Below are 24781 nucleotides of genomic sequence, written 5' to 3'. Positions count from 1 at the left end.
TCACTTGAAACCGGAAGGTGAAGGTTGCAGTGAGCTGAGATTGCACCACTGCACTCCAGCCTGGGCAAAAGAGCAAAACTCCATCTCAAAAATAAAACAAACAAAATACAAAAATTAGCCAGGCGTGGTGGTGGGCACCTGTAATGCCAGCTACTCAGGAGGCTGAGGCAGGAGAATTGCTTGAACCCAGGAGGTAGAGGTTGCAGGAGCCGAGATCACATCATCGCATCCAGCCTGGGCAACAGAGCAAAAACGCTGTCAAAAAAAAAAAAAAAAAAAAAAAAAAAGCGACAGCAGCAAAAGAGAAGGGGGACTTTATCTGCCTTGCTCCCTCCCGCTTCCTGTTGATTGAGGCTCATCCAACAGGAAGCAAACCTCTTTCCCCTTTCAGGTTGTGTCAGCTGGCCTGCTCGGGTTGGTCATATCCCATGCTCTGAGGTTGGGTGTTTTATCTAAGTCCATCAGTGGAGGGGTGACTTGGCATAGGTAGGATTTCATTCAAGAGAGAAAAAAAATAGGTGGTCAAGGGAATTTGAGAAAGTACGCAGGCTTCTGTCCTCATTACAGGCACATATAGACTATGATGGGAGCAGGTAGGTTCAAGAGGACCTATGTTGGTCTAAAGAGTCAGCTGAGCTGGCTCCAAATGTCTTCTCCATTTGGGTTGCTGAGGAGCTAAAAAATATATCCTTAGTGTTATTCTTAAGCATTATCACATTGTTGACAACTGCAATGAAACACTGAAATGTATTGGATCCCTGAAAAGAGCGTGAAGTCAGGAGTTTTTGATGTAGGGTGTCTCTTGACTGTAGCAATATTGTCATCTAACACAAGCTGAGGGTTAGGCATGGCTCACTGGAGATATCAAAGATGTAGGATATTGTCAAGGCCCTCCATTGAGAAAGAAAAATCCAAACAAATGAATAACAACACAGTGTGAGTAAGGGCCAAATGATTGATGGAGAATTCAGAGGTGGGCAGAATCTCTGTGGGGAGAGGAGAACATGCCATGGAGGTGGGCAGATTTGATCTGGGCCTTGAAAGAAAGGTGGACTTTGGTGTGTTTGAAGTAGGAGGAAGGGGGGTTCTGGGTTGGGGACAAGGCACAGACAAGAGATGTGATTGCAGGGAAGTACATGGTGACCAACAGCAACCGAGGAAGAAACGGTGAATATCTGCCTTTGTCTGGAGAAGAAAATAGTGAGAAATGTAGCTATAAGGATCTTAAATTGTGAATATTCTTAAATATTAAGAAATGGAGTCTGGATTTTTTTCTGTAAAGGCAATGGAGAGTCAGTGAAGGGGGATTTTAGGACTCACAGAATGGGAAACTGGAGGGTGGAGAAGGGGAGTTGGAAAAAGTCCTGTTATGGAAACTCTCCCTTAATAAGGACACTTAACTGAGTGGGTCACACCACTTGGTCAGAGGGGATAACCGAGTTGGGCGAGAGCTTGGGGCACTGCACTTGGCGGGGCATAGGGTACAGAAAGGAAAAGCAAGAGGCGGGTGATAACTTTTCTATGTTGTTGTTTTGCCAAGTGATATGGTTTGGATCGGTGTCCCCACAAAATCTCAGGTCGTATTATAATCCCCAGGGTTGGAGGTGGGGCCTGGTGGGAGGTGATTGGATCTTGGGGGCAGGTTTCTCACGAATGGTTTAGCACCATCCCCTTGGTGCTGTTCTAATAATGGTCAGTGAGTTCTCACAAGATCTAGTTGTTTAAAAGTGTGTAGCACCTCCTCTCTCTCTCTTTCTTGCTCCTTCTCCCGCCATGTATTACTTGGATGCCATTAAAAGTAATGGCGAAAACTGTGATTACTTGTACACTAACCTAAGATGGCCTGCTCCTACTTTGCCTTCTGCCATGATTGGAAGCTCGCTGAGACCTCCCCAGAAGCAGACGCCACCATTCTTCCTGTACAGCCTGCAGAACCGTGAGCCAGTTAAAACTCTTTTTTTTACAAATTACTCAGTCTCCAGTATTTCTTTACAGTGATGTGCGAACAGACTAATGCACCAAGTTTCTGCCCTGAGTAGACCAAAGATTTGGTCAGCCTGACTCATTTTGTGTCATTTTAATGCTACATGGAAGGTAAAATCAGTACAGGAGAGGTCCACCCTGAAGAATGACAGCCGGTAGGATGAGTCTTATTTTATAGCTCTCAGATAATTCGCTGTGTGCGTGCGTGCATGTGCATGAGACAGACAGAGACAGACAGAGAGACAGACAGAGAGAGACACACACACACACAGAGAAATCTTGTCTAGAGGCTGAGCTAGCATCTGCTTGTACTTCGGCTCTCCTGACCCCTCATTCTACGGCACCTGTCTTCCTGTTAGGCCAATTGTCAGATGCTTTTGATGAGCGTAGACTTTTGTTCCAACCCACTCTTCCAAAGGTTATTTTCCAGTTTGTTCCATTTCTAACCATGCACCTGCTGCTAATCCTCAGCACAGTTAATTCTAGGGCTGCCTGCAGATTCTGCCATGGATGTTTTATAACTGTTACAACTTATTTTTCAAAATGATTTGGGATGTTTCCCCTGTAGTAACTTACCCTTCTTGAAAGTCTTTAGTTGCTACCCACACATCGCATGAGTCACAACAGAATTTGATTCAGAGCTAGTGAAACCTTTAAGAATAAAACTATTATTAGTGAAAAAGATTTAGCTCAGGAGCAACTAAGAAGGACTCCATTCAGCTTGGGATTAAAAACAGCAAAATGCAGTACTTTTTAAATAAACATTTTCTTTTTACATCTCAAATTGACACTTTTTGATAAAGCATTTTAGTACTCAGTGGGACTTCTGGTAAAATGAAATGTGAGAAAACAGATTCCAGAGTTAAGGGGTAATTTAGTTCAGTTCTATTTGATGTCTGCGGGACAGGGGTATTTCTCTAGATCTGTAAAGAAAAGGCTCCACAGTTGTTAAGACCATTTGCCAGAACCTGCCAACAGTTTCCCAGTCTTATTTTTTTAAAGCTTGCTTAATGCAGTTCATAAAATATTGTAATTTGTAAAATTCTCACCCAGATCTCCTGTAGATCAATGAGTTGGTCCTTGTTCTGGTTAGCATTGATATAACACAATTACCCAAGGGCCAGGAATTGGGGAAGGGCTTGACTGGGTCGTTCTCACTGGGTGCCTCTCCTGTAGTTGCTGTCAGATGTCTGCGGGAGCTAGGTCATCTGAAGGTCCCCCTGGACTGCAAAACAAGGTGGCTCATCCCATAGCTGGCAGTTGATACTGGCTGTTGGCGAGGAGCTCAGCTGGGACTATTGACAAGAGCACCTACACTTGGCCTCTCCAGCAGGGTGGTCTTAGCCACGGTGGTCCAGCAGGTGGTATCCTGATTTTTTACATGGCAACTGGCTTCTCTGAGAACAAACATCCCAACAAAACTAGATGGAAGTGAATAGCTTCAGAAGTCACATGGATGGTGTTGGTTGAAGCAATCACAGGCCCACCCACCCTCAAGGGGAGGAGGGAGATGGGGGGGGAAGCATCAGATGATTTGCAGCTATTACCGCTACAGTCCTATATAGTCAGCCTTAAGATCTCTCTGAGCACTCTCTAGGGATTCTTACAAAGTGCATGTTTAACTCTGTTAGTACCTGGATATCCACTTAGCAGACTCTTCTCCAGCTTCTTCCCAGTGCCTCTTTGTATTTTCCCCCCTTTTCTTTCTATCTGCTTGGACAAATCACGTTAGGTATCTTTTCCACATTTTTAAGCACTTCGTAGCAGATTTAGCTCTAATCAGTTAATAGATTCCTAATGTGCATGTAGAATGTCTGTCATGAAATGTTATTTTTATATTTCTTACAAAGTAGAGATTTTAATATAATACCTCATTCTCTGAAATAGCTTTCACATGACTTCATTACACCTGAATCTCATTATAATACATATCATTTCAGTGAAGAGTCTGTGTTTTTCACCTTCATGGCACCTAATTGCCCTTCTCTTTCTAACAATACAATGAAATTCCTTCACAACAAAACAGTACAGGCAGTTTTTTGGAAGCAACTGTCATGGGTTGGGTCCACCTTAGAAGAGGAAATCTACTGGGAGGTGGTTCACTGCCTGAGAAATTGTATTTTTGTCTAACATTTTCAAGCAATTAGCCACCAGTAGGTAGGCCTCCTAAAAACAGATCCTTGCTTGTTTTAAAAATTGGATAATTGCCAATAATCTTCAGCAAGATGGATACAACCTTCCTACAGACATCTTAGGTTTTCCTTTCCAGGCTTCACAGGTCAGCCTCAACTGGATGCTCATATAAGCTGCTTAATAATGAATGAACTGAGACTGGCAGAATGGATGCCACCACCTCCTTGTACTTGAGTAAGGATGCAAGAGTTGTTTTGTCTCCTATGAGGCAGTTGTGCAGATCAAGAGCACAGGTCACAGTATAACCTTGGTGAGCATTTCACACCAAGCTCTTCCAAGGGTGTGGGCTTTGATTTGCAAACTACTTAAACTGTTATCCTGAGCAAAAGGAAATGGTAAATGTAGAAGGAATAGCATGCCACTGAGACTACAATGGGGTTATTTAATAAATGATGAATCGTTTCTTAAAATTAAATAGTTTATATAGTATAATGGATTATTAGGTAATTACAAATGTAATGTGTTTTCTATAAGTACAATGGCATTTTATGGTTTTTCATGGTGACTTTATATTAATGTTTTATATGTAGTTTTGCCTTACAGGAATAGTATAACAAGATAATCACGTGCTCTATATGTAAATGAAGAGATGACCCAAGCCAGCCTCATGGGACGGCAGTGATCTGCCTAAGGGCATTTAGCTGTTATAGTCTCTGTAATTTACTTTTAAAACGTTCAACTTTACAATATAGACATCGTAAAATCTTTATTAGTTGGTTTTTATCTGTACTTTAGAGGCAGTTAGTTAATATTTGTGTACTCTTGTGTCCAGAATTGGTGGGTTCTTGGTCTCACTGACTTCAAGAATGAAGCTGCAGACCGTCGCAGTGAGTGTTACAGTTCTTAAAGATGGTGTGTCCGGAGTTTGTTCTTTCAGATGTTCAGATGTGTCTGGAGCTTCTTCCTTCTGGTGGGTTCGTGGTCTTGCTGACAGGAGTGAAGCTGCAGATCTTCACCATGAGTGTTACAGCTCATAAAGGCAGCGTGGACCCAAAGAGTGAGCAGCAGCAAGATTTAGTGCAAAGAGCAAAAGAACAAAGCTACCACACTGTGAAAATGGACTTGAGAGGGTTGCCACTGGCTGGCTCCAGCCTGCTTTTATTCCCTTATCTGGCCCCACCCACATCCTGCTGATTGGTCCATTTTACAGTGAGCTGATTAGACCGTTTTGACAGGGTGCTGATTGGTGCGTTTATAATCCCTTAGCTAGACACACAGTGCTAGACATAACAGTTCTCCAAGTCCCCACTAGGCTAGCTAGATAGGGAGTAGCAGTTGGTGTATTTACAAACCTTGAGCTAGACACAGAATGCTGATTGGTGCATTTACAATCCTTTAGCTAGACATAAAGATTCTCCAAGTCCCCACTAGACTCAGAAGCCCAGTTGGCTTTACCTAGTGGATACTGCAGCGGGGCCGCAGGCAGAGCTGCCTGCCAGTCCCGAGTGGTGCCTGCACTCCTCAGCCCCTGGGCAGTTGATGGGACCATGGAGCAGGGGGCAGCGCTTGTCAGGAAAGCTCGGGTCACGTGGGACCCCACCGTCGGGGAGAGGGTTTGGGCAAGGCGGGCTGCAGGTCCCGAGCCCTGCCCCGCAGGGAGGCAGCTGAGGCTGGTGAGAACTCAAGTACAGCCCTGGCGGGACTGCACTGCTGGGGGACCCTGCGCACCAACTGCAGCTGCTGGCCCAGGTGCTAAGCTCCTCACTCCCTGGGCCGGCATGCCGGCCTGCACCCGCCAGAACTCACACTGGACTGTGAACGCCTGGCGCAGCCCTGGTTCCTGCCCGCGCCTCTCCCTCCACACCTCCCTGCAAGTGGAGTGAGCCGGCTCCGGCCTCGGCCGTCCCAGAGAGGGGCTCCCACAGTGCAGTGGCAGGCTGAAGGGCTCCTCAAGTGCCGCCAGAGTGGACGCAGAGGCCGTGGAGGTGCCCAGAGTGAGGGTTGCTAGCCATTGTCACCTCTCACTCTAATCAGGAATTATACACTAAAGGGATGGCTAGGTAGCATTTGAAAGTTCTAAACAAGGTCTGTACTCCAGAGGCAGGTACGACTAGAGGGACTTCAGGATTCCTCATCTCTGACTTACATTAGAGGATTTGATCAATAATTTTGTCACTGATGAAATGAGGGTCTTTAAATGTATGTGGATTTGCTTAAAATATTGTTTGAGTATTCTCACCTTTACATAAATGGGATATAAGGATTCTGCAGGGCCATTAGCTTCTCTAGGATTTTGATCCCAAACTTACCCTGTGCTCGCATGCTGATTGGAGGATATTTGTGACCTTGCTTTGGCTTGGTAGCTGAATCCTAACTCCAGAATACTACCACATTTGCTTTGTCATCAAAAGACCACCAGGCTAAATAGTAGAAAGGAGAGTTTTATTGGTGATACCAGTTTGCAAACTGGGAGGAGATATTATCTGGCATGGGCTGAAGGTACCCTCTTTTCAAGGAGGGAAGGGACAGTTTGGGTTTCATGCCTCACAGAGTTTGTATTACACAGTAGGATTTTGGGGAAAAGCTATACATGTTTATAAGGGGAGACAAGCACGTGTGCATTGGGTAAATACATATGTACCATACATCACATGTTCATTTTGGGGTGGGGTTTTAGCGTTAAAATGAGGGGGATTTGGCCCTTTAAGTCGAAAAGTGAACTATAGGACACAAAGACAATTTGCGCACAGTTGACTGAGATTGGCTTAAGGCATACAGTAGTTTATCAGAAAAGAATGTTTGTAAGGCTGGTTCTCTGTCCAGTCAGAGTTGTGGTCTGAGTAGTAAATCCATTTAGGAGGCGGGGTAGGGTGGGGGCTCTGAAAGCTCCTTTTGCTAGGAAGTTTAATAACAATATGTTTTTTCTTACTGCCATAGGAATTTAGAAATTTTTCATGTCAGCCAGCTCCTGGACCTTTTGAGAGACAAGACTAACTGGATTTCCTAGGCTAAGAATCCCTAAGCCTAGCTGGGAAGGTGACCGCATCCACCTTTAAACACGGGGCTTGCAACTTAGCTCACACCCTACCAATCAAGTAGGAAAGAGAGCTCACTAAAATGCTAATTAGGCATTGCCTGAGAGCACAGTGGGAGGGACAATGATCGGGATATAAACCCAGGCATTCGAGCCATCAATGGCTGCCCCCTTTGGGTCCCCTCCCTTTGTATGGGAGCTCTGTTTTCACTCTATTAATCTTGCAACTGCACTCCCGCTGCTGACTTCCATCCCTCTGGATCCAGCAGGGTGTCTGCTGTGCTTCTGATCCAGTGAGGCGCCCATTGCTGCTCCTGATTGGACTAAAGGCTTGCCATTGTTCCTGCATGGCTAAGTGCCTGGGTTCATCCTAATTGAGCTGAACACTAGTCACTGGGTTCCACGGTTCTCTTCCATGACCCATGGCTTCTAATAGAGCTATTAACACTCACCGCATAGACCAAGATTCCATTCCTTGGCATCTGTGAGGCCAAGAACCCCAGGTCAGAGGACACGAGGCTTGCCACCATCTTGGAAGCAGCTTGCTGCCATTTTGGAAGTGGCCCACCACCATCTTGGGAGCTCTGGGAGCAAGGACCCTCTGGTAACACTTTGACCCATCGGTAATTTTGTTTCTTTAATTTTTGGGTTCATCTTAGTTGACATAGAGGCATCTGTTTTGTCTCTCAGATTGTCAGAGGCGTTCAAACCAGAGTGACTCCATTTTGAGTGAGGGCTAGGAAAATGAGGCTGAGACTTGCTGGACTGTATTCTCAGAAAGTCAGGCTTCCTCACCTGTTGATGTTTATGAATAAGGGAACAAATTAATAATGGTTACTAAACAGACCCAGACTTGGGAGCGTCCAGATATCCCAATATCTGGAGAACAAAGACATTCCTAATTTAGCTTTAAAGATAATAATATCGATTCTTGCAAAATATAGTAATTAAGAAAATTCTTTATCACAAACCCTTGTAGCAGAGCACATCTCCGCATATATACAAGGATTGCACCTAGGGTGGATGCGTGCCTCTTCTTACTTTCGGGAACATCCTACTCTGTCTATGGAGTAACTAACCTTTCACCACTTTACTTTCTTAATAAACTTGCTTTTGCTTTGCACTAAGGACCCGCCCTGAATTCTTTCTTGCATGAGATCCAAGAACCCTCTCTTGGGATCTGCATTGGGACCCCTTTCCTGTGACAAGATCACAGTTTCGAGTGAACTTTTCGGGAAAGATACTATCCCAGTACCTAAAAGGACAGAAAACTGGGACTTCATTGAGTTTACAGAATAGAATATATGACTCTTTTTGTGTCTGTATTGTTAAAGTAACTTCTCAGGCAGATTAATTGCAAGCATATATCAAAGGTGTTTTCCTTTTTTTTTTGAGATGGAGTTTCACTCTTGTTGCCCAGGCTGGAGTGTAATGGTGCGATCTTGGCTGGCATTACAGGCATGAGCCACCACGCCTGGCTAATTTTGTATTTTAAGTAGAGACAGGGTTTCTCTATGTTGGTCAGGCTGGTCTTGAACTCCCGACCTCAGGTGATCTGTCTGCCTAGGCCTTCCAAAGTGCTAGGATTACAAGTGTGAGCCACCGCACCCAGCCCAAAGGTATTTTTCAAATTTGCTGCCAGGGAGGAGGATTATGGGCAAACTAACTTAGATATTTCTTACTTAATATAGATTTTTTAGGGGAAAAAGAGGTAGTTAGATAATCACTATTAGACTGTTTTTTGTTTGTTTGTTTTGAGATGGAGTCTCACTCTGTTGCGCAAGCTGGAGCGCAGTGGCATGATCTCAGTTCACTACAACCTCTGATCCCTAGGTTCAAGCGATTCTCCTGCCTCAGACTCCTGAGTAGCTGGGATTACAGGTGCCCACCACCACACTCAGCTAATTTTTTAATTTTTAGTAGAGATGGGGTTTCACCATGTTGGCCAGGCTGGTCTCGAATTCCTGACCTCAAGTGATCTGCCTGCCTCAGCCTCCCAAAGTGCTGGGATTACAGGCATGAGCCACCACACCCAGCCTAGACTGTATATTTTTTAAGAGAATGTTTAGGTAAAAATCATTAGACATCCTGGGAGACTGGTCAAAGGTTGTTAAGCAACTCCCAGTGTTGATGATCAGCTGCTTGATGTGTTAATCAGGATCCTGGTAGGGAGCAAATGGCTCACTCTTAGTGGACAATGAGAAGACAGTTGAATAAAGGGACTGCTTGTTATGCTGTGTGTAGAGTATGGGGATACTAACAAGGGGTAGTGCAGTCCTTAGGGCTAGCAACAGTGAGAGCCATTAGTATTCCTTGGCCTGAAGGGCAAGAGAAGGGAGCTGGTGCTAGAACCCAAAGAACAGGGCTCCATGGCAGGCACTCTCTGCCAGGAACTGAGTCTTGCAGTAGAGGGCTGTTACCAACCCATGGCATTTCTGCTCAGAGAGAGCCAGGAGATGCATACCCAACCTCACTCTCCTACTCTTTGATTTCCAGGCTCCTGCTGGTGCTTCTCATCTGGCCAAACCCAACATAAGCTGGAAGGCCAGGGAGTCCACGGGCGCAGTGCATGCAGGCCAGCTTCCAGCTCCTAGTGGGGTGGAGAAGGGTGGGGAGTGGAGCTGGAGGGGCAAATAGAAGATCCAGCACAGTAAAATTTTCTAGAAAGTGTTACAGGAAAGGGGTCCAGATCCAGACCCCAAGAAAGGGTTCTTGGACCTCATGCAAGAAATAATTCAGGTCGAGTCCACAGAGTAAAGTGAAAGCAAGTTTATCAGGAAAGTAAAGGAATGAAAGAATGGTTACTCCATAGACAGAGCAGCCCTGAGGGCTGCTGGTTGGCCATTTTTATGGTTATTTCTTGATTATATGCTAAATAAGGGGTGGATGATTTATGCCTCCCCCTTTTTAGACCATAAAGGGTAACTTCTTGACGTTTCCCGGGCATTTATAATCTGTCATGGCGCTGGTGGGAGTGTAGCAGTGAGGATGACCCGAGGTCACTCTTGTCACCATCTTGGTTTTGGTGGGTTTTGGCCGGCTTCTTTATCACAGGCTGTTTTATCAGCAAGGTCTTTATGACTCGTATCTTGTGCCAACCTCTTATTTCATCCCGTGTCTTAGAATGCCTTTGCTGTCTGGGAATGCAGTCCAGTACGTCTCAGCCTCATTTTACCCAGCCCCTATTCAAGATGGAGTTGCTCTGACAAATGCCTCTGACAAAAGGATTCTTGAACTCATTGAAGTCTATCAGAAAGCAGCATATGCAATTCATCAGGAATGCTAATACTGAGAGGTTACTCTCCAAAGGAGCAGCTAATCAAATCAGACCACAAAATTCCACTGATTAGGGATAATTTTCTTTCTCAGTATATATAACAGAAATTGGTCTGACCTTGCTATTATTATGAGTTACCATTGGGTAGGAGGCTTATTACTCCATCTACCTGTAAGTAGTGGCAGCTCTCAGAAATATTATCTTCTTGATTCCTCATACCCGTGTAGGGTTAGATTGACTTAGGTAAGCTTGCTACCATCTTTCTACTCAGCACCTGTTCTTCTCCCTTGTTGCACTTACTGTCATTCATAATTGCATATTTATTAGTTTGTAGGTTGGCTTATTGTCTCCCTGTCACTCTACCTAGTGAGTATAATCCATGAAGTCCAAGAGATATGTCTGTCTACACTGCCTAGTATAGTGCTAGGCACATAGTAGGTGGTGGATAATTATTTATTGAATCAATGAATAAATACTCTGGCTACCTGCCAGCAAGGCAGCATTAGTGAAGTGGAGAGAGTATGGGTTCCAGAATAAGGAAAGATTAGATTTAAATCTTGGCTCTAGCAAAGACATGTGGCCTTAGCAAATTGCTTAATCTCTCAAAGCTTTGATTTCCTGCTCTGTAGTATGGGGATTATACTTACTTCCATACTTATTGAAGTTTAAATCAGATATGCTGTCAAGTGCTATGCAGGGCTAGGAACATGAAGACAGTTGGGAGGTAGAGTGACACCTGCTGCTGGTCTCATGGTCTCATCACCCATTGTTAGATTTTTTTTTTTTTTTTTTTTTGAAATGGAGTCTTGCTCTGTCACCCAGGCTGGAGTGCAGTGACACGACCTCCGTTCACCACAACCTCCACTTCCTGGGTTCCAGCGATTCTCCTGCCTTAGCCTCCTGAGTAGCTGGGATTACAGGCGCCCACCACCACACCCAACTAATTTTTATATTTTTAGTAGAGATGGGGTTTCACCATCATGGCCAAGATGGTCTCGATCTCTTGACCTTGTGATCCACCCACCTAGGCTTCCCAAAGTGCTGGGATTAGGGGCGTGAACCACCGCGCCCGGGCCCATAGATTTTGTAAAAGAATGTTTACAGCGGCCGGGCGCGGTGGCTCACGCCTGTAATCCCAGCACTTTGGGAGGCCGAGGCGGGCGGATCACGAGGTCAGGAGATCGAGACCATCCTGGCTAACACGGTGAAACCCCGTCTCTACTAAAAATGCAAAAAATTAGCCGGGCGAGGCGGCGGGCGCCTGTAGTCCCAGCTACTCGGGAGGCTGAGGCAGGAGAATGGCGTGAACCCGGGAGGCGGAGCTTGCAGTGAGCCGAGATCGCGCCATTGCACTCCAGCCTGGGCGACTAAGCGAGACTCTGTCTCAAAAAAAAAAAAAAAAAAAAAAAAAAAAAGAATGTTTACAGCAAGGGAGGACTCCTTTCAAATGTTCAATGCTCACTTAAACATGCATATTGTTTTTTTCTTGAAGGAACACCTGGGGCTTAGAATACAATATAAAGGCTTTATTCTTTGAGGGTTTATTTTTTAATTTTCATTGAACAAACCTGTTTTTCTTTTTTATTTCCTTTTTTTTTGTTTTTGGTACAAAGTGATTTTTGCTATATGTATATGTGAAAATGATTAAATCAAACTAATTAACATGTCGATCACCTCACATACCTTTTTTTGTGGTGAGAACATTTTAGATCTACTCTCAGCAATTTTCAAGCATACAATATATTGTTATTAACTACTGTCACCATGCTGTACAGTAAATCTCCAGAACTTACTCACTCTGTCTAACTGAAATTTAATACCCTTTGACTAACCTCTCCTTATCCCTGACTTCTCCTCCAACCCTCCCCCTACCCCAACCACTATCTTACTCTTTTTGAGGGTTTACTGAATTACTCTTTAAATTGTTTGTTGGTCCTGGTGCTTAGTGAAATCTGGTAGAAATATATTCAGCCTAGTTGAAGCCTTTAGCATCTGTAGGACAGGATGTCCAATGGAATTGTCATGTGGCTATATGCAATAGAGATGTTCCTAAAATATGTGGGTATACTTTTTAAAAATTTTACTTTAAGTTCTGGGATACATATGCAGAACGTGCAGGTTTCTTACATAGGTATACATGTGCCATAGTGGTTTGCTGCACCCATCAACCCATCATCTAGGTTTTAAGCCCTGCATGCATTAGGTGTTTGGCCTAATGCTCTCCTTCCTGTTTCCTCCCACCCCCTGACAGGCCCTGGTGTGTGATGTTCCCCTCCTTGTGTCCATGTGTTCTCATTGTTCAACTCTCACTTATGAGTGAGAGCATGTGGTGTTTGCTTTTCTGTTCCTGTGTTAGTTTGCTGAGGATGATGGTTTCCAGCTTCATCCATGTCCCTGCAAAGGACATGAACTCATTCTTTTTTATGTCTGCATAGTATTCCATAGTGTATACGTGCCACATTTTCTTTATTGTAGGTACAATTTTATAAGTTAGAATATATTTAAAATGCATTCAAGGCATTAATCCTGTGGTGAACTCTCTTCTAAAGCTAAGAATAACTCCAATATTGTTTTTTAACTCCAGTTTTTTTTGTTTGTTTGTTTGTTTGTTTTTTAAGTGATGCTGTTATGGAAAAACCAATAGGTTGGTGATGTCCTCTGTGCTGGCTTTCCAAGTAGTAATCAATAATGTGCATCTTCCCCTTCCCCTGATTTTTTAAAGTGATGCTTAAAGATATTTTAAAACCACACAGGTTGACTATAGAAAAAATAAGAAATACAGGTAAGCAAAATCAACACCAAAATATAAAATCCACCCATAATTCCACTGTTCAAGAACTAGCTTGTATTTGCCTCTTGCTGTGTAGCCTTTGCCACAAAAATTCTTCATTAGAGCAACTTTCTCTTCCCTGGAGTATCAGCAGGGTTCCACCAATTTCAGCAAATATTTTTGTAAACTGAATTCCTTTTGCAAATTTCCCCCACTTTCCTACTTTAAGAAAAGAAAACATTGTTGAGGACATGTGGTTATCTCCCCAGCATTGACTTTACCTCTGCCACAATGAGTAACAACTATGTTGTTTAGGTACGGTACCCTCAACCCCTCAGTTTTAGGGATAGGTCCTGTGTGGCATAAACAAATCCAGGTAATTTCATTTTGCCTTGCTGAAGTGATTGGTTCAAATAACCCAGGCCTAAACCAATCAATATGTGCTATTCCTTTAGCCACAGGAATTGATACATAGATGATCTAATCAGCTGGTAACTTGAGACATACTAAGAATTCTGGAATACAAGATTTTCTCTTCTGGATGTAGACTGTAGAATCTGGAACTTGTATAGTTATTTAGTGTCCTCATACCAAAATCCAGTCTTTAACTCTCATTGGTCACCTTACAGTTTTGCCCATTCTGCTAATTAGCCTATCTAGAGGTATTTTAAATTTAACAGTTGTATTTATGTCCAAAAATCTGTGACCGATTCTTTTCCTGTTCTTGTTTTACAACCATCTGTTCTTGTTTTAAGGATGCAGTCTCCTCTCTTATATCTCAGAGGACATTAACTCAAATTACTTTTCTGGTTGTTCTATTAACTACTTCTGCAGGCATATGACTCCTCTGTAGCAGAGTTTATGACCTTTCTTTTGAGGTGTTGGCATTCTCCAAATGTTGGTGACTCTTTAAGTACATCTTAACAGTTGATATTCCTTGCTAGATTGCTTACTGCCTTTGTTTACACATTCCATTTGGGAAAAGGAGAGAAGAATCTTTGAAGCTTTTCCATACTCTGCTTTAAGAGAGAGTGAGGTATGGGCAGAATGTGCAGTTCAGTAGGGTACCTCACTGGCTGCTCTTCTAGGCTTCAGTGTTTTCTAGTTTTCTGGCTACCTCAGGCTCCTGGCTGTGACCACTTCTGAATGTGGAGCACACTTTGTATCATTTCTGCTTTTTTATCAATCATATTTGGCCATGAGCTACTTGTACATGTCTTGAGATGCCATTTCCCTGTTCTATCTGACCTACTGACTTTTGGTCTCCCAGATTCCTCACATTTTCAGGTCCGTGAAATCAATTCATCTTGTTTTTGTATGTGGCCACATATTGATTTAAAAATATTCTTCTGTAATTTTACTATTTCAGAGCAGGGAATGACTAGCATTCCCTGTGTACTTATTCTGCTATCTTGAAACTAAAACTATGACTATTCTTGGTATATTTGTCTATGTTAGAAAACTGAAAGTTTAATTTGGGCAAGGACTATATCTTACTAATATTTGGTTTCTTCACTTCCTCCATAACATTGAGAGCACACAGAACTGTGCCTTATTAGATGCTGTGTTAGGTTGTTTTGTGTTGCTATAAAGGAATACCTGAGACTGGGTAATTTAAAGAGAAAAGAGGTTTAGTTGGTTCATGGTTCTGCAGGCTATACAGGAAGCGTGGTGCTGGCATCTGCTTCTGATGAGGGCCTCAGGAAGCTTACAGTCATGGCAGAAGGCAAAGGGGGAGCAGACCTGTCATATGGCATGAGCAGGAGCAAGCAAGAGAGGAAAGGAGAGACCCTAGACTCTTAACAACCAGATCATGTATGAACTAACTGAATGAGAACTCACTTATCACCAAGGGGATGGTGCTAAGCTATTCATGAGAGATTTGCCCCCATGATCCAATCACCTCCCACCAGGCTCCACCTCCAACATTGGGAATCACATTTCAACATGAGACTTGGAAAGGATAAACATCCAAACCATATCAAAGGCATAATGTATCTTTCTCAAAGTGAGTAAAACTGAAGAAACTTATTTGAACTGGTTCTATGGTCCATAGGTTTCTAAACTCACGACTTTCCCAAATAAATTTGCTGAGAACAGCTCAGTCGTGGAGACCCTAACCCAGTGGCGCTAGAGGAATTAAAGACACACACACAGAAATACAGAGTGCAGAGTGGGAATCAGGGGGCTGACAGCCTTCATTGCTGAGAGCCACGAACAGAGTTTTACCCACATATTTATTGACAGCAAGCCAGCAATAAGTATTGTTTCTATAGATTATAGATTAACTAAAATGGGAAACAAAGGGATGGGCTCTGGCTAGTTATCTGCAGCAGGAACTTACCCTTAAGACACAGATCGCTCATGATATTGTTTGTGGTTCAGGAACGCCTTAAGCGGTTTTCCACCCTGGGTGGGCCAGGTGTTCCTTGCCCTAATTCTGGTAAACCAACAACCTTCAGCGCAGGCATTATAGCCATCATGAGCATGTCACAGTGCTGCAGATATTTTGTTTATGGCCAGATTTGGGGCCTGTTTATGGCCAGATTTTGGGGTCTGTTTCCAACATAAATTCAGGGATTAACTATCTATATCAAGAATATGAACTTCAGAGTCAGACTTTCTTAAATTCAAGTCTTGGCTCTGCCACAAACCAGTTGTATGAATATTGACAATTACTTAGTTTCTCTTAGCTTCAGTTTTCATTCTTGTAACATAAGCATTTTCTACAATGCTGGTACGTGGCAGGTATATAATAAATATTTAACACAATTATTCATGTTGTTATTTTCCAAAGTGGCTTATAGTTAATTTGATCAATAACTCCTTGCCCACATGTCAATGGACATGGTTACCTATTGGTCTTTCTTCCTTCCAATTAATATATTGACTAACTAATTAAGCCTTTTTTTTTTTTTTTTTTTTTGAGACAGAGTCTCGCTCTGTCACCCAGGCTGGAGTGCAGTGGCACGATCTTGGCTCACTGCAAGCTCCACTTCCCAGGTTGACGCCATTCTCCTGCCTCAGCCTCCTGAGTAGCTGGGACTACAGGCGCCTGTCATGACTCCCGGCTAATTTTTTGTATTTTTTAGTAGAGACAAGGTTTCACCATATTAGCCAGGATGGTCTTGATCTCCTGACCTCGTGATCGACCCGCCTTGGCCTCCCAAAGTGCTGGAATTACAGGTGTGAGCCACCACGCCCAGCCTTAACTAAGCCCTTTTAGAGACAATATACTCAGTTCAGATGACAAACGAATGGTTCCCCATTGACATCCCAGGCCAGTCATAAGGTGAGAGTTATATAACTCCTTCAAAACTGTTTCCTTTGGTCCATCCCCATTCCCACTCCCATCTCCCTGTTCTTGGGTTGGTCTTGGCCACAGAGGCTGTTTATTCCTAACATGATAACCATGTCTCCTTGCTAATAGAAATGTAATTTTGTATACTTGTTGGTCATGTGGGAGCTTTAGAGGATTGAATCTTGATTAATTTCAATTTCCATGCCAATGATTGGTTTAGAAACAGTTGTGTGATACAATTCTGGCCAGTGAAATGTGGGGAAAACCATTTGCAGGACTTCTGGAAAATAAAACTTCTTTTATCAGGCAAATAAAGATGGAATATTCTGTCTTCTAGCCTTCGAGTGTTGATATGTAAAGATGTGATGCTTGAGGTTGCAGTCATCTTTCTACCATAATGTGCCAAGCCTGAGATTAAGAGTCAACATTCTGAGGAGAAAAAGCCTGGAGAAAGAACCTGGTTTTTTGTTTTGTTTTGTTTTGTTTTGTTTTTGAGATGGAGTTTCACTGTGTCACCCAGGCTGGAGTGCAGTGGCGCGATCTCAGCTCACTGCAAGCTCCACCTCCAGGGTTCACGCCATTCTCCTGCCTCAGCTTCCCAAGTAGCTGGGACTACAGGCGTCCACCACCATGCCCGGCTCATTTTTTTTGTGTGTATTTTTAGTAGAGACAGGGTTTCACCGTGTTAGCCAGGATGGTCTCGATCTCCTGACCTCATGATCCGCCCGCCTCGGCCTCCCAAAGTGCTGGGATTACAGGTGTGAGATAACCTGGTTTTGATGACATTGTTGATCAACTGAAAACCAACCTGCTTCAGAACTCTTACTCTATGGTAGATTAAATCCCTTTTTTGTTTAAGTTATTTAGAGTTGAGTTTTCTGTTACTTGCATTAAAAAAAAAGTGATTCAGCTATGGGACATGATAATCTGGAAAAACATGAGTTGCTCCACTCATTTTGTACACAAAAAAATTAACAAAGATTATTTTGGTAACTCACTATTTTTATAGTCACTTGAATGATGTTAAATCTTATTAGGCTTAAAGAAAAAGCAAAACCTTTTTTTGAGGCTTCGGTACCATGGGTGGCAAGCCTTGTAGAGCCTTGGGTACCTCAAAGAGGCCTTCGAGTGTCTCTTGGGACATTTTATTTCATTGGTACAGGTTTAAAAAGTCTGAATGCTCACATATAATAGTTTTCTTGTAAAGTCTGTTTCTCAGGGAGACGTCCGTTTGGAAACGTAAGATTCATAGAGAAAAAATTTCCTTTCTTAGGGACAGTCAAGAGGAAAACTCCGAGAACTACAACTTTTGGCAAAATTGACATAGTTAGAGAAATAGAAAGAAGAATAGAAGTTGCTTCTGGGCCATGTTATAAAAAATAAATACGTAAACTTATTTGCCTTTTGAAAGTAAAAGATTGTGTGGTATTTATTTAAAGGCATATCAATCCTTCACCCAGACTAAATGAGGAAGAGATGAATTGAAATCTTAATGAAACATAAAATTGGGCATTGGCAATATTGCCTGCAACCATTGTAGATGAACAAATAATGGAGCCAGTCTGTTTACATTACTGGAATGAGCACTGGGCAGGTGACGCATCCGGTTTCTAAACCTGGAATCAAATCTTTACTCTTTAGTTTTTGTTGGGTGGTTTCCTGACTTACTGGATAAACCAGGTGCGTATCCAATTGTCTTTGTTTCTATCTACAGAAGAAATAATGACATTGGCTTAGGTATGGCAGGGTTAAGCCCAACACAGTGTTGAAAAGTACTGCAGGAACCTGGGATTCAGGAAGAGTTGGTCCTGTCTGTGGGGAGTAACAACAGTGCTCCCTTTAAAACTGCAGAGGAGAATGCCTTTTGAAGGAAGCATGTGTAATTCTTATCCTCCTCTCTGTGTGGCAGCCATCTGTCTAGTTATATGAGTTTTTTTCCTAACTGGTTGAGGTCCTTGAGAACAAGGCTCTTCCCTTATGAATCTCTTCTCCCTCTTCCTGGCACAGTACTCTGCACATGGTAAGTGTTTGATAAATCCTACTTGGTTAACTATTGAGGTCAGCCTGTTCTTCAATCCACATTTTGAAAGGGTGGGTTCCTTATTAGTGAGGCTCTGGATAAAGGTCATGAGAATTAACAGATTGTACTGCTAGTGTCTCATATCCAGTTTGCTGGGTTCAGAAAGAAGGTGGATCTCCCACTTGAATGAGGGTGGTTCTTGAGAGGTCCTGGAGTTAGTCAGACAGTCGTACTGTGAGGTAACGAGCCTGGATGGGACTGAGTGGGACGGAGATGGAGTAGAGGGTGGGAGGCCTGGAGCTGGAGGAACAAATTCGAGGAGGAATAAATTCAAAGAGGAATAGAGTTCACACGCATGCTTCTCTTGGGAGCCTTATTACCATTATCATGATGATATGACTTCTAAATATAGTGAAACTGTCATTGCCAGTGCATATATAATATACTAAATCTTAAAATAAAGCTTCCATTTGTCCTTGGAAAAAATAGGTAAGAGAAATAAATATAAATTCTACTGTTGTCTCCATGTACCTTCTTTTGGACATCCCACTTTGGAGACTACCTGTCTACACATGGACAAGCAAGATAAACACAGTCTCTGCCCTCTTGGGGGTTATAATCCACTGGGGAATATGAACAACAAAACAGGACATTTCAATCATATCATATCTATATGTAAATATAGAACTCCATGCTTATTAAAACAAGTGAATACTAACTGATAGAAACATTTTTATATAATTAAATACACAAGAAGAATAATTCTCAGTCATCGCAGCAGACAATTGTGACTTCTGCTATCGAGCATCTGTTTCCTCTTTTTCTGGGAAGGGCATCCTGATTTTTTTCTCAGGATAACATCTCCCTTTCCCCACTGTGCTTTGAATAAATGGAGTTTGGTTTTCCCTTTGCCTCGTCCCTCCCCCAAGATCTAAGAGTGGGAAGAAGATACAGATCTTAGCAAAAGTGTATTTTCATCCCTGACACAGGAATTGTTACAGAAGTGGTCCTGAGACCCAAATTAGTCCAATTAGAGGCAGCCCTGGATTTTTTCTTCTTTTCTTCCCCCTAGAATAATCAGGAAGGAGGAGTTCTCTTTTCTACAGACTTGGAATCAAATAGGAAAAAGTGGAACTTCAGAAAGATACCTTCCCCACAAGGGGAGAGCCTGTGGAAAAAGAACTAATGCAGAGGAAATATAACACTTAAGAAGCAAAGACAGATTGAGTTTAAATTATGTTGTTTGGGTCTCTGAGTTCCATGGAGACCAGCTCTACTGCTACACTTTCCATTTCCATGGGCCAAGAGATTCTTGATAATTTTTGCGTAAGTCAAAGTTGGGTTTTCTCTTACTTTGCAACCAAAATTTGGTGCCTCATTTATTACTTTGTAGTTATTTTCGATAACTGCTAAGCTTACCTTGGTCTTGTCTAATGTTTGCATGGAACTCAATGTTCTGATAACCCGAATATTTCTTGAATTTATACTTTTCCTGATATTTGGCTTTTACCCCTGGGCTTTTAACAACGATAGTGTATTCTGGACTCCATTATCTCTTTTTTTTTCTACTATGGTTTAACTTTCCTAGAGTAGTTTTTCCTCAAGCAACTTTGAAATCACATGAAATGCTCATCGGAAGTGCTGATTCCTGGGCCACATACCACAAGGGTCTGACGGTCTGCATTTTAATAACACTCTTAGGTGGTTCTGTTATGCTCTAAAGTTTGAAAACCAGAGTCCTAGCACTAGACCCTCATCTGGGATTGCTTTCTGCTGTTCCTCAAGAGACCTGAAGTCCCTGTCTGCCCTTGATCAGTTTCTTTTTCCATCTGTGGATAGAAGATGAATGAGAAACAATAAATAGAGCTACATGGACTTCTCATTGGCCACATGACCCTAAACTTTCCTATTCATTCACTTAGCTGGAAAAAATTTCCCAGATGAACGACCTTAAACCTCAGCTTTTTGCCCTTTGAAAATCTGAACTTAAATTTTTCAAGTAAGTGCATTGACATGTAGCTTTCTGTATTTTATGCAACTGTAGTTTTTGAAAGGGACATAGGATTACTAAAAGCCCAAATCAGAAACTGAAAATGTATGCTTAAATAGAACATTGCAAGATATTTAAACATTTCCCTTTTTCTCTCTGTTTCTTTTCTTTTTCTTTCTTTCTTTCTTTCTTTCTTTCTTTCTTTCTTTTTTTTCATATTTATTTTTATTTTTTATTTTTATTTTTTTGAGACAGTGTCTTACTCTGTCACCTAGGCTGGAGTGCAATCATGCAATCTGGGCTCGCTGCAAGCTCCACCTCCTGGGTTCAAGCAATCCTGTGCCTCAGCCTCCTGAGTAGCTGGGATTACAGGCACATGCCACGCTGACTGGATAAGTTTTGTGCTTTTATTAGAGACAGGGTTTCACCATGTTGCCCAGGCTGGTCTCAAACTCCTGAGCTCAGGGAGTCTGCCTGCCAAAGTGCTAGGATACAGGCATGAGCTACTGTACGCGGCCTCTGCTTCTATGAAAGGCAGGAGAGGCTTGAAGCTGCCTGCCCCCTTCTGTAGGGTGAGCCCATTTATCTTGTAGGCTTGTATGGCAGTACCACATCTGGGTCGTTAAACAAAGATATCAAAGGATTTCCTCAAATTTGATAGGCTTGTTGATAACTGTGGTACATGAGACCGAAGGAAAAGTTATGGGATGGGCACAGAAGCCAACTTTGAGCTATAAGACTTTCCCATGACCTGTGCCCCCAAAATAGTAGCTCCCTGCTGGTGACCATCTGAAATCACGATCTGACCCTGCCCCAAAACATTTGGCATGTGGAAGCTGGCCCAGCTGTGTCACAGAACAAGGAGATAAATACGTTTCCCAGTGTTTATAGATCTCTGCGTATCCTTGCAGTAATTACTGTTTTAAAACACCCGATCAAATTCAAGAATGTGCCAATAATAACTCTCTCAACACAGGCTGGGCTGAATTTCCAAAGCACCAGCTGCTGAATGCTGTCCCTGTAGAAAAGGTGGGCAGGATGCTGTCTGCACAGTTGGGGGCTCTGTTCACCTCCTCGCTGCAGATCCACCTTACCCCAAACCAAAGCACTGGTCTGACCTACTTTAGGTCAGGGGAACGGGGGCAGACTGGATAAGGAAGTGTCACAGCTCACCCTCTCTGTTAGCTTTCCTTAACCAACCTTCCTTTGCCTAGGAGGGCCCATTACTGGTCTCACTCTGCCCTTCCTCTTCCTCAGACAGATTCTTAAAGCTTCACATAGAAACCTTTGAGTCTCTTCCCTTGACACCATTCATTCTCCCCTTGCCTTTCCTTTCCTAAATCTCCTCCATGATACAAGAGAGTGCCCAAGACTTCATCTGGACTGGAATGTTAAAATATATGTCATTTAACTTAATGAGGAAGGGTATATACGAGGTGTTCCATTTGAGTCAAGAAATTAGAAGCAATACGGAGTTGATTTAGGCACTCGTGTCTCCAAAGGTCAGGCAGAGGTCAGATCAGTTTATGCCAAAAAGCATAATACTAATGTATTCCCCACATTTCAGGGAGATTCAGGGAAAAACTCTCCCCATTTATTATATACAGGCATTTCCCACCAAAATGGCTAAGGCAAGAACAGTAAGGGATGGGAAACAAGGACATTCTTGGGGCCAAACTGAGGTAGAGAAAATGCTGTACTTAGATGTGGAAATATTTTCCTTTCTGTTGGGAAGGACCTCTGTAAGAAAAGGGAGGCTTGGGTTCCCACCAAACCAGGAGATTAATTCCATTTTCTTCAACAAATATTGAACATCCCATATGTGCCAGACATAGTATTGGATGTGGAGGATATGATGGTGATGAAGCAGATGTGATTCCTGCCCTCATGAGGCTACAGTCCAGAGGGGTAATTCTGTTAATCAATTAATTAAATAAACCTGCAATTGCAGCAGAGGTAAGTGCTGCAAAGGAGAGGCTTCTGGGCTATGAGAGCCAATATGGGAGAGAATTTGACTTTGTCTACAGGGTTAGGATTGCTTTCCTGAAAAAGTGATTACTGGATTGAGATCTGAATGATGAGTAAGAATTAGGTAGATAAAAGAGGGGAAGACAGAACATGAGCTGAGGCCCTATGGGACTGGGGCATAGAAGGAAGAAGGCACTGGTATAAGGACCATGGCTTGGAGTAGGAAGAGCCAAGGGGAGAGGGGCAAGGCTGTAGAAAGTGGAGAGGCAGGGCTGGAGAGGGTCTAGGACACGGGTCAGGGAGGTCCTTGCTTGTAGACCATGTCAAGGATTTTAGTCTTTATCATACAAGAAATGGGGAGCCATTGATCAGTGGTGGTGGGGGATATGTTCAGATTTGTGTGGGGAGGTTGTTTTTAGCTACAGTATGAGGGCTAGGGTGGGAAAGGCAGATTCAAGGTGGGAAGAGCAGGCAGGAGGGTTTTGCAGTGGCCCATGCAAGAAATGATGGCAGCTTGGGACAAGTTGGTGGCAGTGATGGGAAGAGATTTAAGAGGTGAAATCAACAGGGCTTGATGTTTATGTTCGCCTTATCACCTGGAAGCTTCCTCAAGTGTAAATCTGACAGGAGCCTAAAGGTAGCATGCCCATTGGTGCACAAGAGAGCAGATCAAAGCTAACTTACATTTATCTGAACAAACAGCACCAAGGAACATTTCCATCTCTTCTGAATCTTCAGGATGAGCAGGCACTGAAAATGAAGCACAAGGGAAGGAAGCAGGCACCCGGGTTATTTTTAGCAAACTATAGGAAATAGCCAACATTCTAATTTGAATCCTCATTAAAACCCAGAGCCGATCCTCACACAGTTCTTGCTTCTAATGTCTGCAAACTTCTCTTTTTCCAGATAATTGACAATAGGCTCCCATGGAAGTCTTCTCTTCATTTCTGCAAAAATTTAGGAAACATTAGGTTTGACACCATCATCATGTTTCACAAGGCAGCAAAAATCCCAGCCGGCAAAGCTCCAAGTGTGATGAAGTGGAACAGCAAGGACAGCACGGAATGACTGATCATTTCCGAATGTCGGCTAGCGAGAGTTTCCAATGTGGGAGTTTTCCATTGTTTTTGAAGCAGGAGAAATAGGGACTGGCTGCTTTGGAAGAAACATGCTGTGGTGATGTCGGTAAGGTTTCCTCTTCTTTCTTTTCTACCTGTCCTTTCTGCTCTCAAGTGGTTCCTTGAAGATAAAATTATTTTGTAATACTTTCATTTATTACCAACAAAACTTTTTTATATTCAGTAAGTTGAAATTGTATAGAACAATCGATGTCTGATTTATTACTATTACTGATGTTCAGGGCACACTGTGGCCACAGGAGAGGTAGCGCCAATTCTATAGGAGAATCAGGCAAAGCTTCCTAGGTGATGTAACCTTTGAGCTGAGTCTTGACTTATACACAAGGATTAGTTGGATAAATGGGCAGCATAGGAGGGAATGCCCTTCTAGGGAGAATTAACATGTTAGAGGAACCCCTGCCTACCAGGCCTCTGGCTTAATACAACATAACCTGAATGATTCCATCTTGAAGTGAGTAGCGAGACACTCACAAGGTGAATACTTATGGTCTGAAAATAGCCACATTCTAAGCTGACCATCAATTATAATTACAGAATATTTATGGTCATACAGAACATCTCCCACCAAGTCTGCAGAATGTCCTAAGAATACAGCTCACTTTACTTAAGTAAAGTGTTAATGAGTGTTGCTGAGTTAATTACTGTTAATGGGTGGACTTAGGTTGAAGGATTAGTAGTCATCTATGACACCAATAGCCTCTACCTTTAAAGAGCACATCTGCATGTTCCAAGTTTAAATCTAGCCTCTTGTAGTTTCTAGTAAGTAGAGTCACTAACAAAGGATGGCGTGCTCCTCCTCCTGTTTTCTGAAGATGCCCTACTCTGTAATAGAGTAGTTTCCAATAAACACAATTCTTTTACTGTGCTCTGTGACTTGCCTTGAATTCTTTTCTGCATGAGATCCAAGAACCTGCTCTTGGGATCTGTATTGGGACCGTTTCTTCGGGCAACAGAGTTATGAAAGTATCTGCTATGTTCAGAAAACTAGATGCAATTTAGTAGAGGTTTAAATACAGTTTGCTCTATGTGTGTATGTGTGAGAGACAGACAGAAACACATACACCTGCACAGAGAGACAGAGAGACAGAGAAATAAGGACAGAGGGTGTAGGGAGAGAAAAAGAGGGAGAGAGAGAGAGAAATAAGAACAGAGAGAGAGAGGGAAAG

The 24781-nt window shown here is 42.8% G+C and overlaps 1 long non-coding RNA gene across 1 annotated transcript; it reads left to right on the top strand.

The window, feature by feature from the left end:
• Positions 1 to 312: 312 nt before the first annotated feature.
• On the top strand, positions 313 to 24781 carry LOC139364255 (uncharacterized). The gene is made up of 3 exons (XR_011625764.1): positions 313 to 7152; positions 7420 to 7773; positions 23383 to 24781. It is a non-coding gene; the product is annotated as an uncharacterized lncRNA (long non-coding RNA).

The sequence above is a fragment of the Macaca nemestrina genome, chromosome 7 (assembly GCF_043159975.1).
Source record: "Macaca nemestrina isolate mMacNem1 chromosome 7, mMacNem.hap1, whole genome shotgun sequence".
Classification (NCBI taxonomy): Eukaryota; Metazoa; Chordata; class Mammalia; order Primates; family Cercopithecidae; genus Macaca; species Macaca nemestrina.
This window is presented reverse-complemented; position numbering and strand designations above follow the sequence as displayed.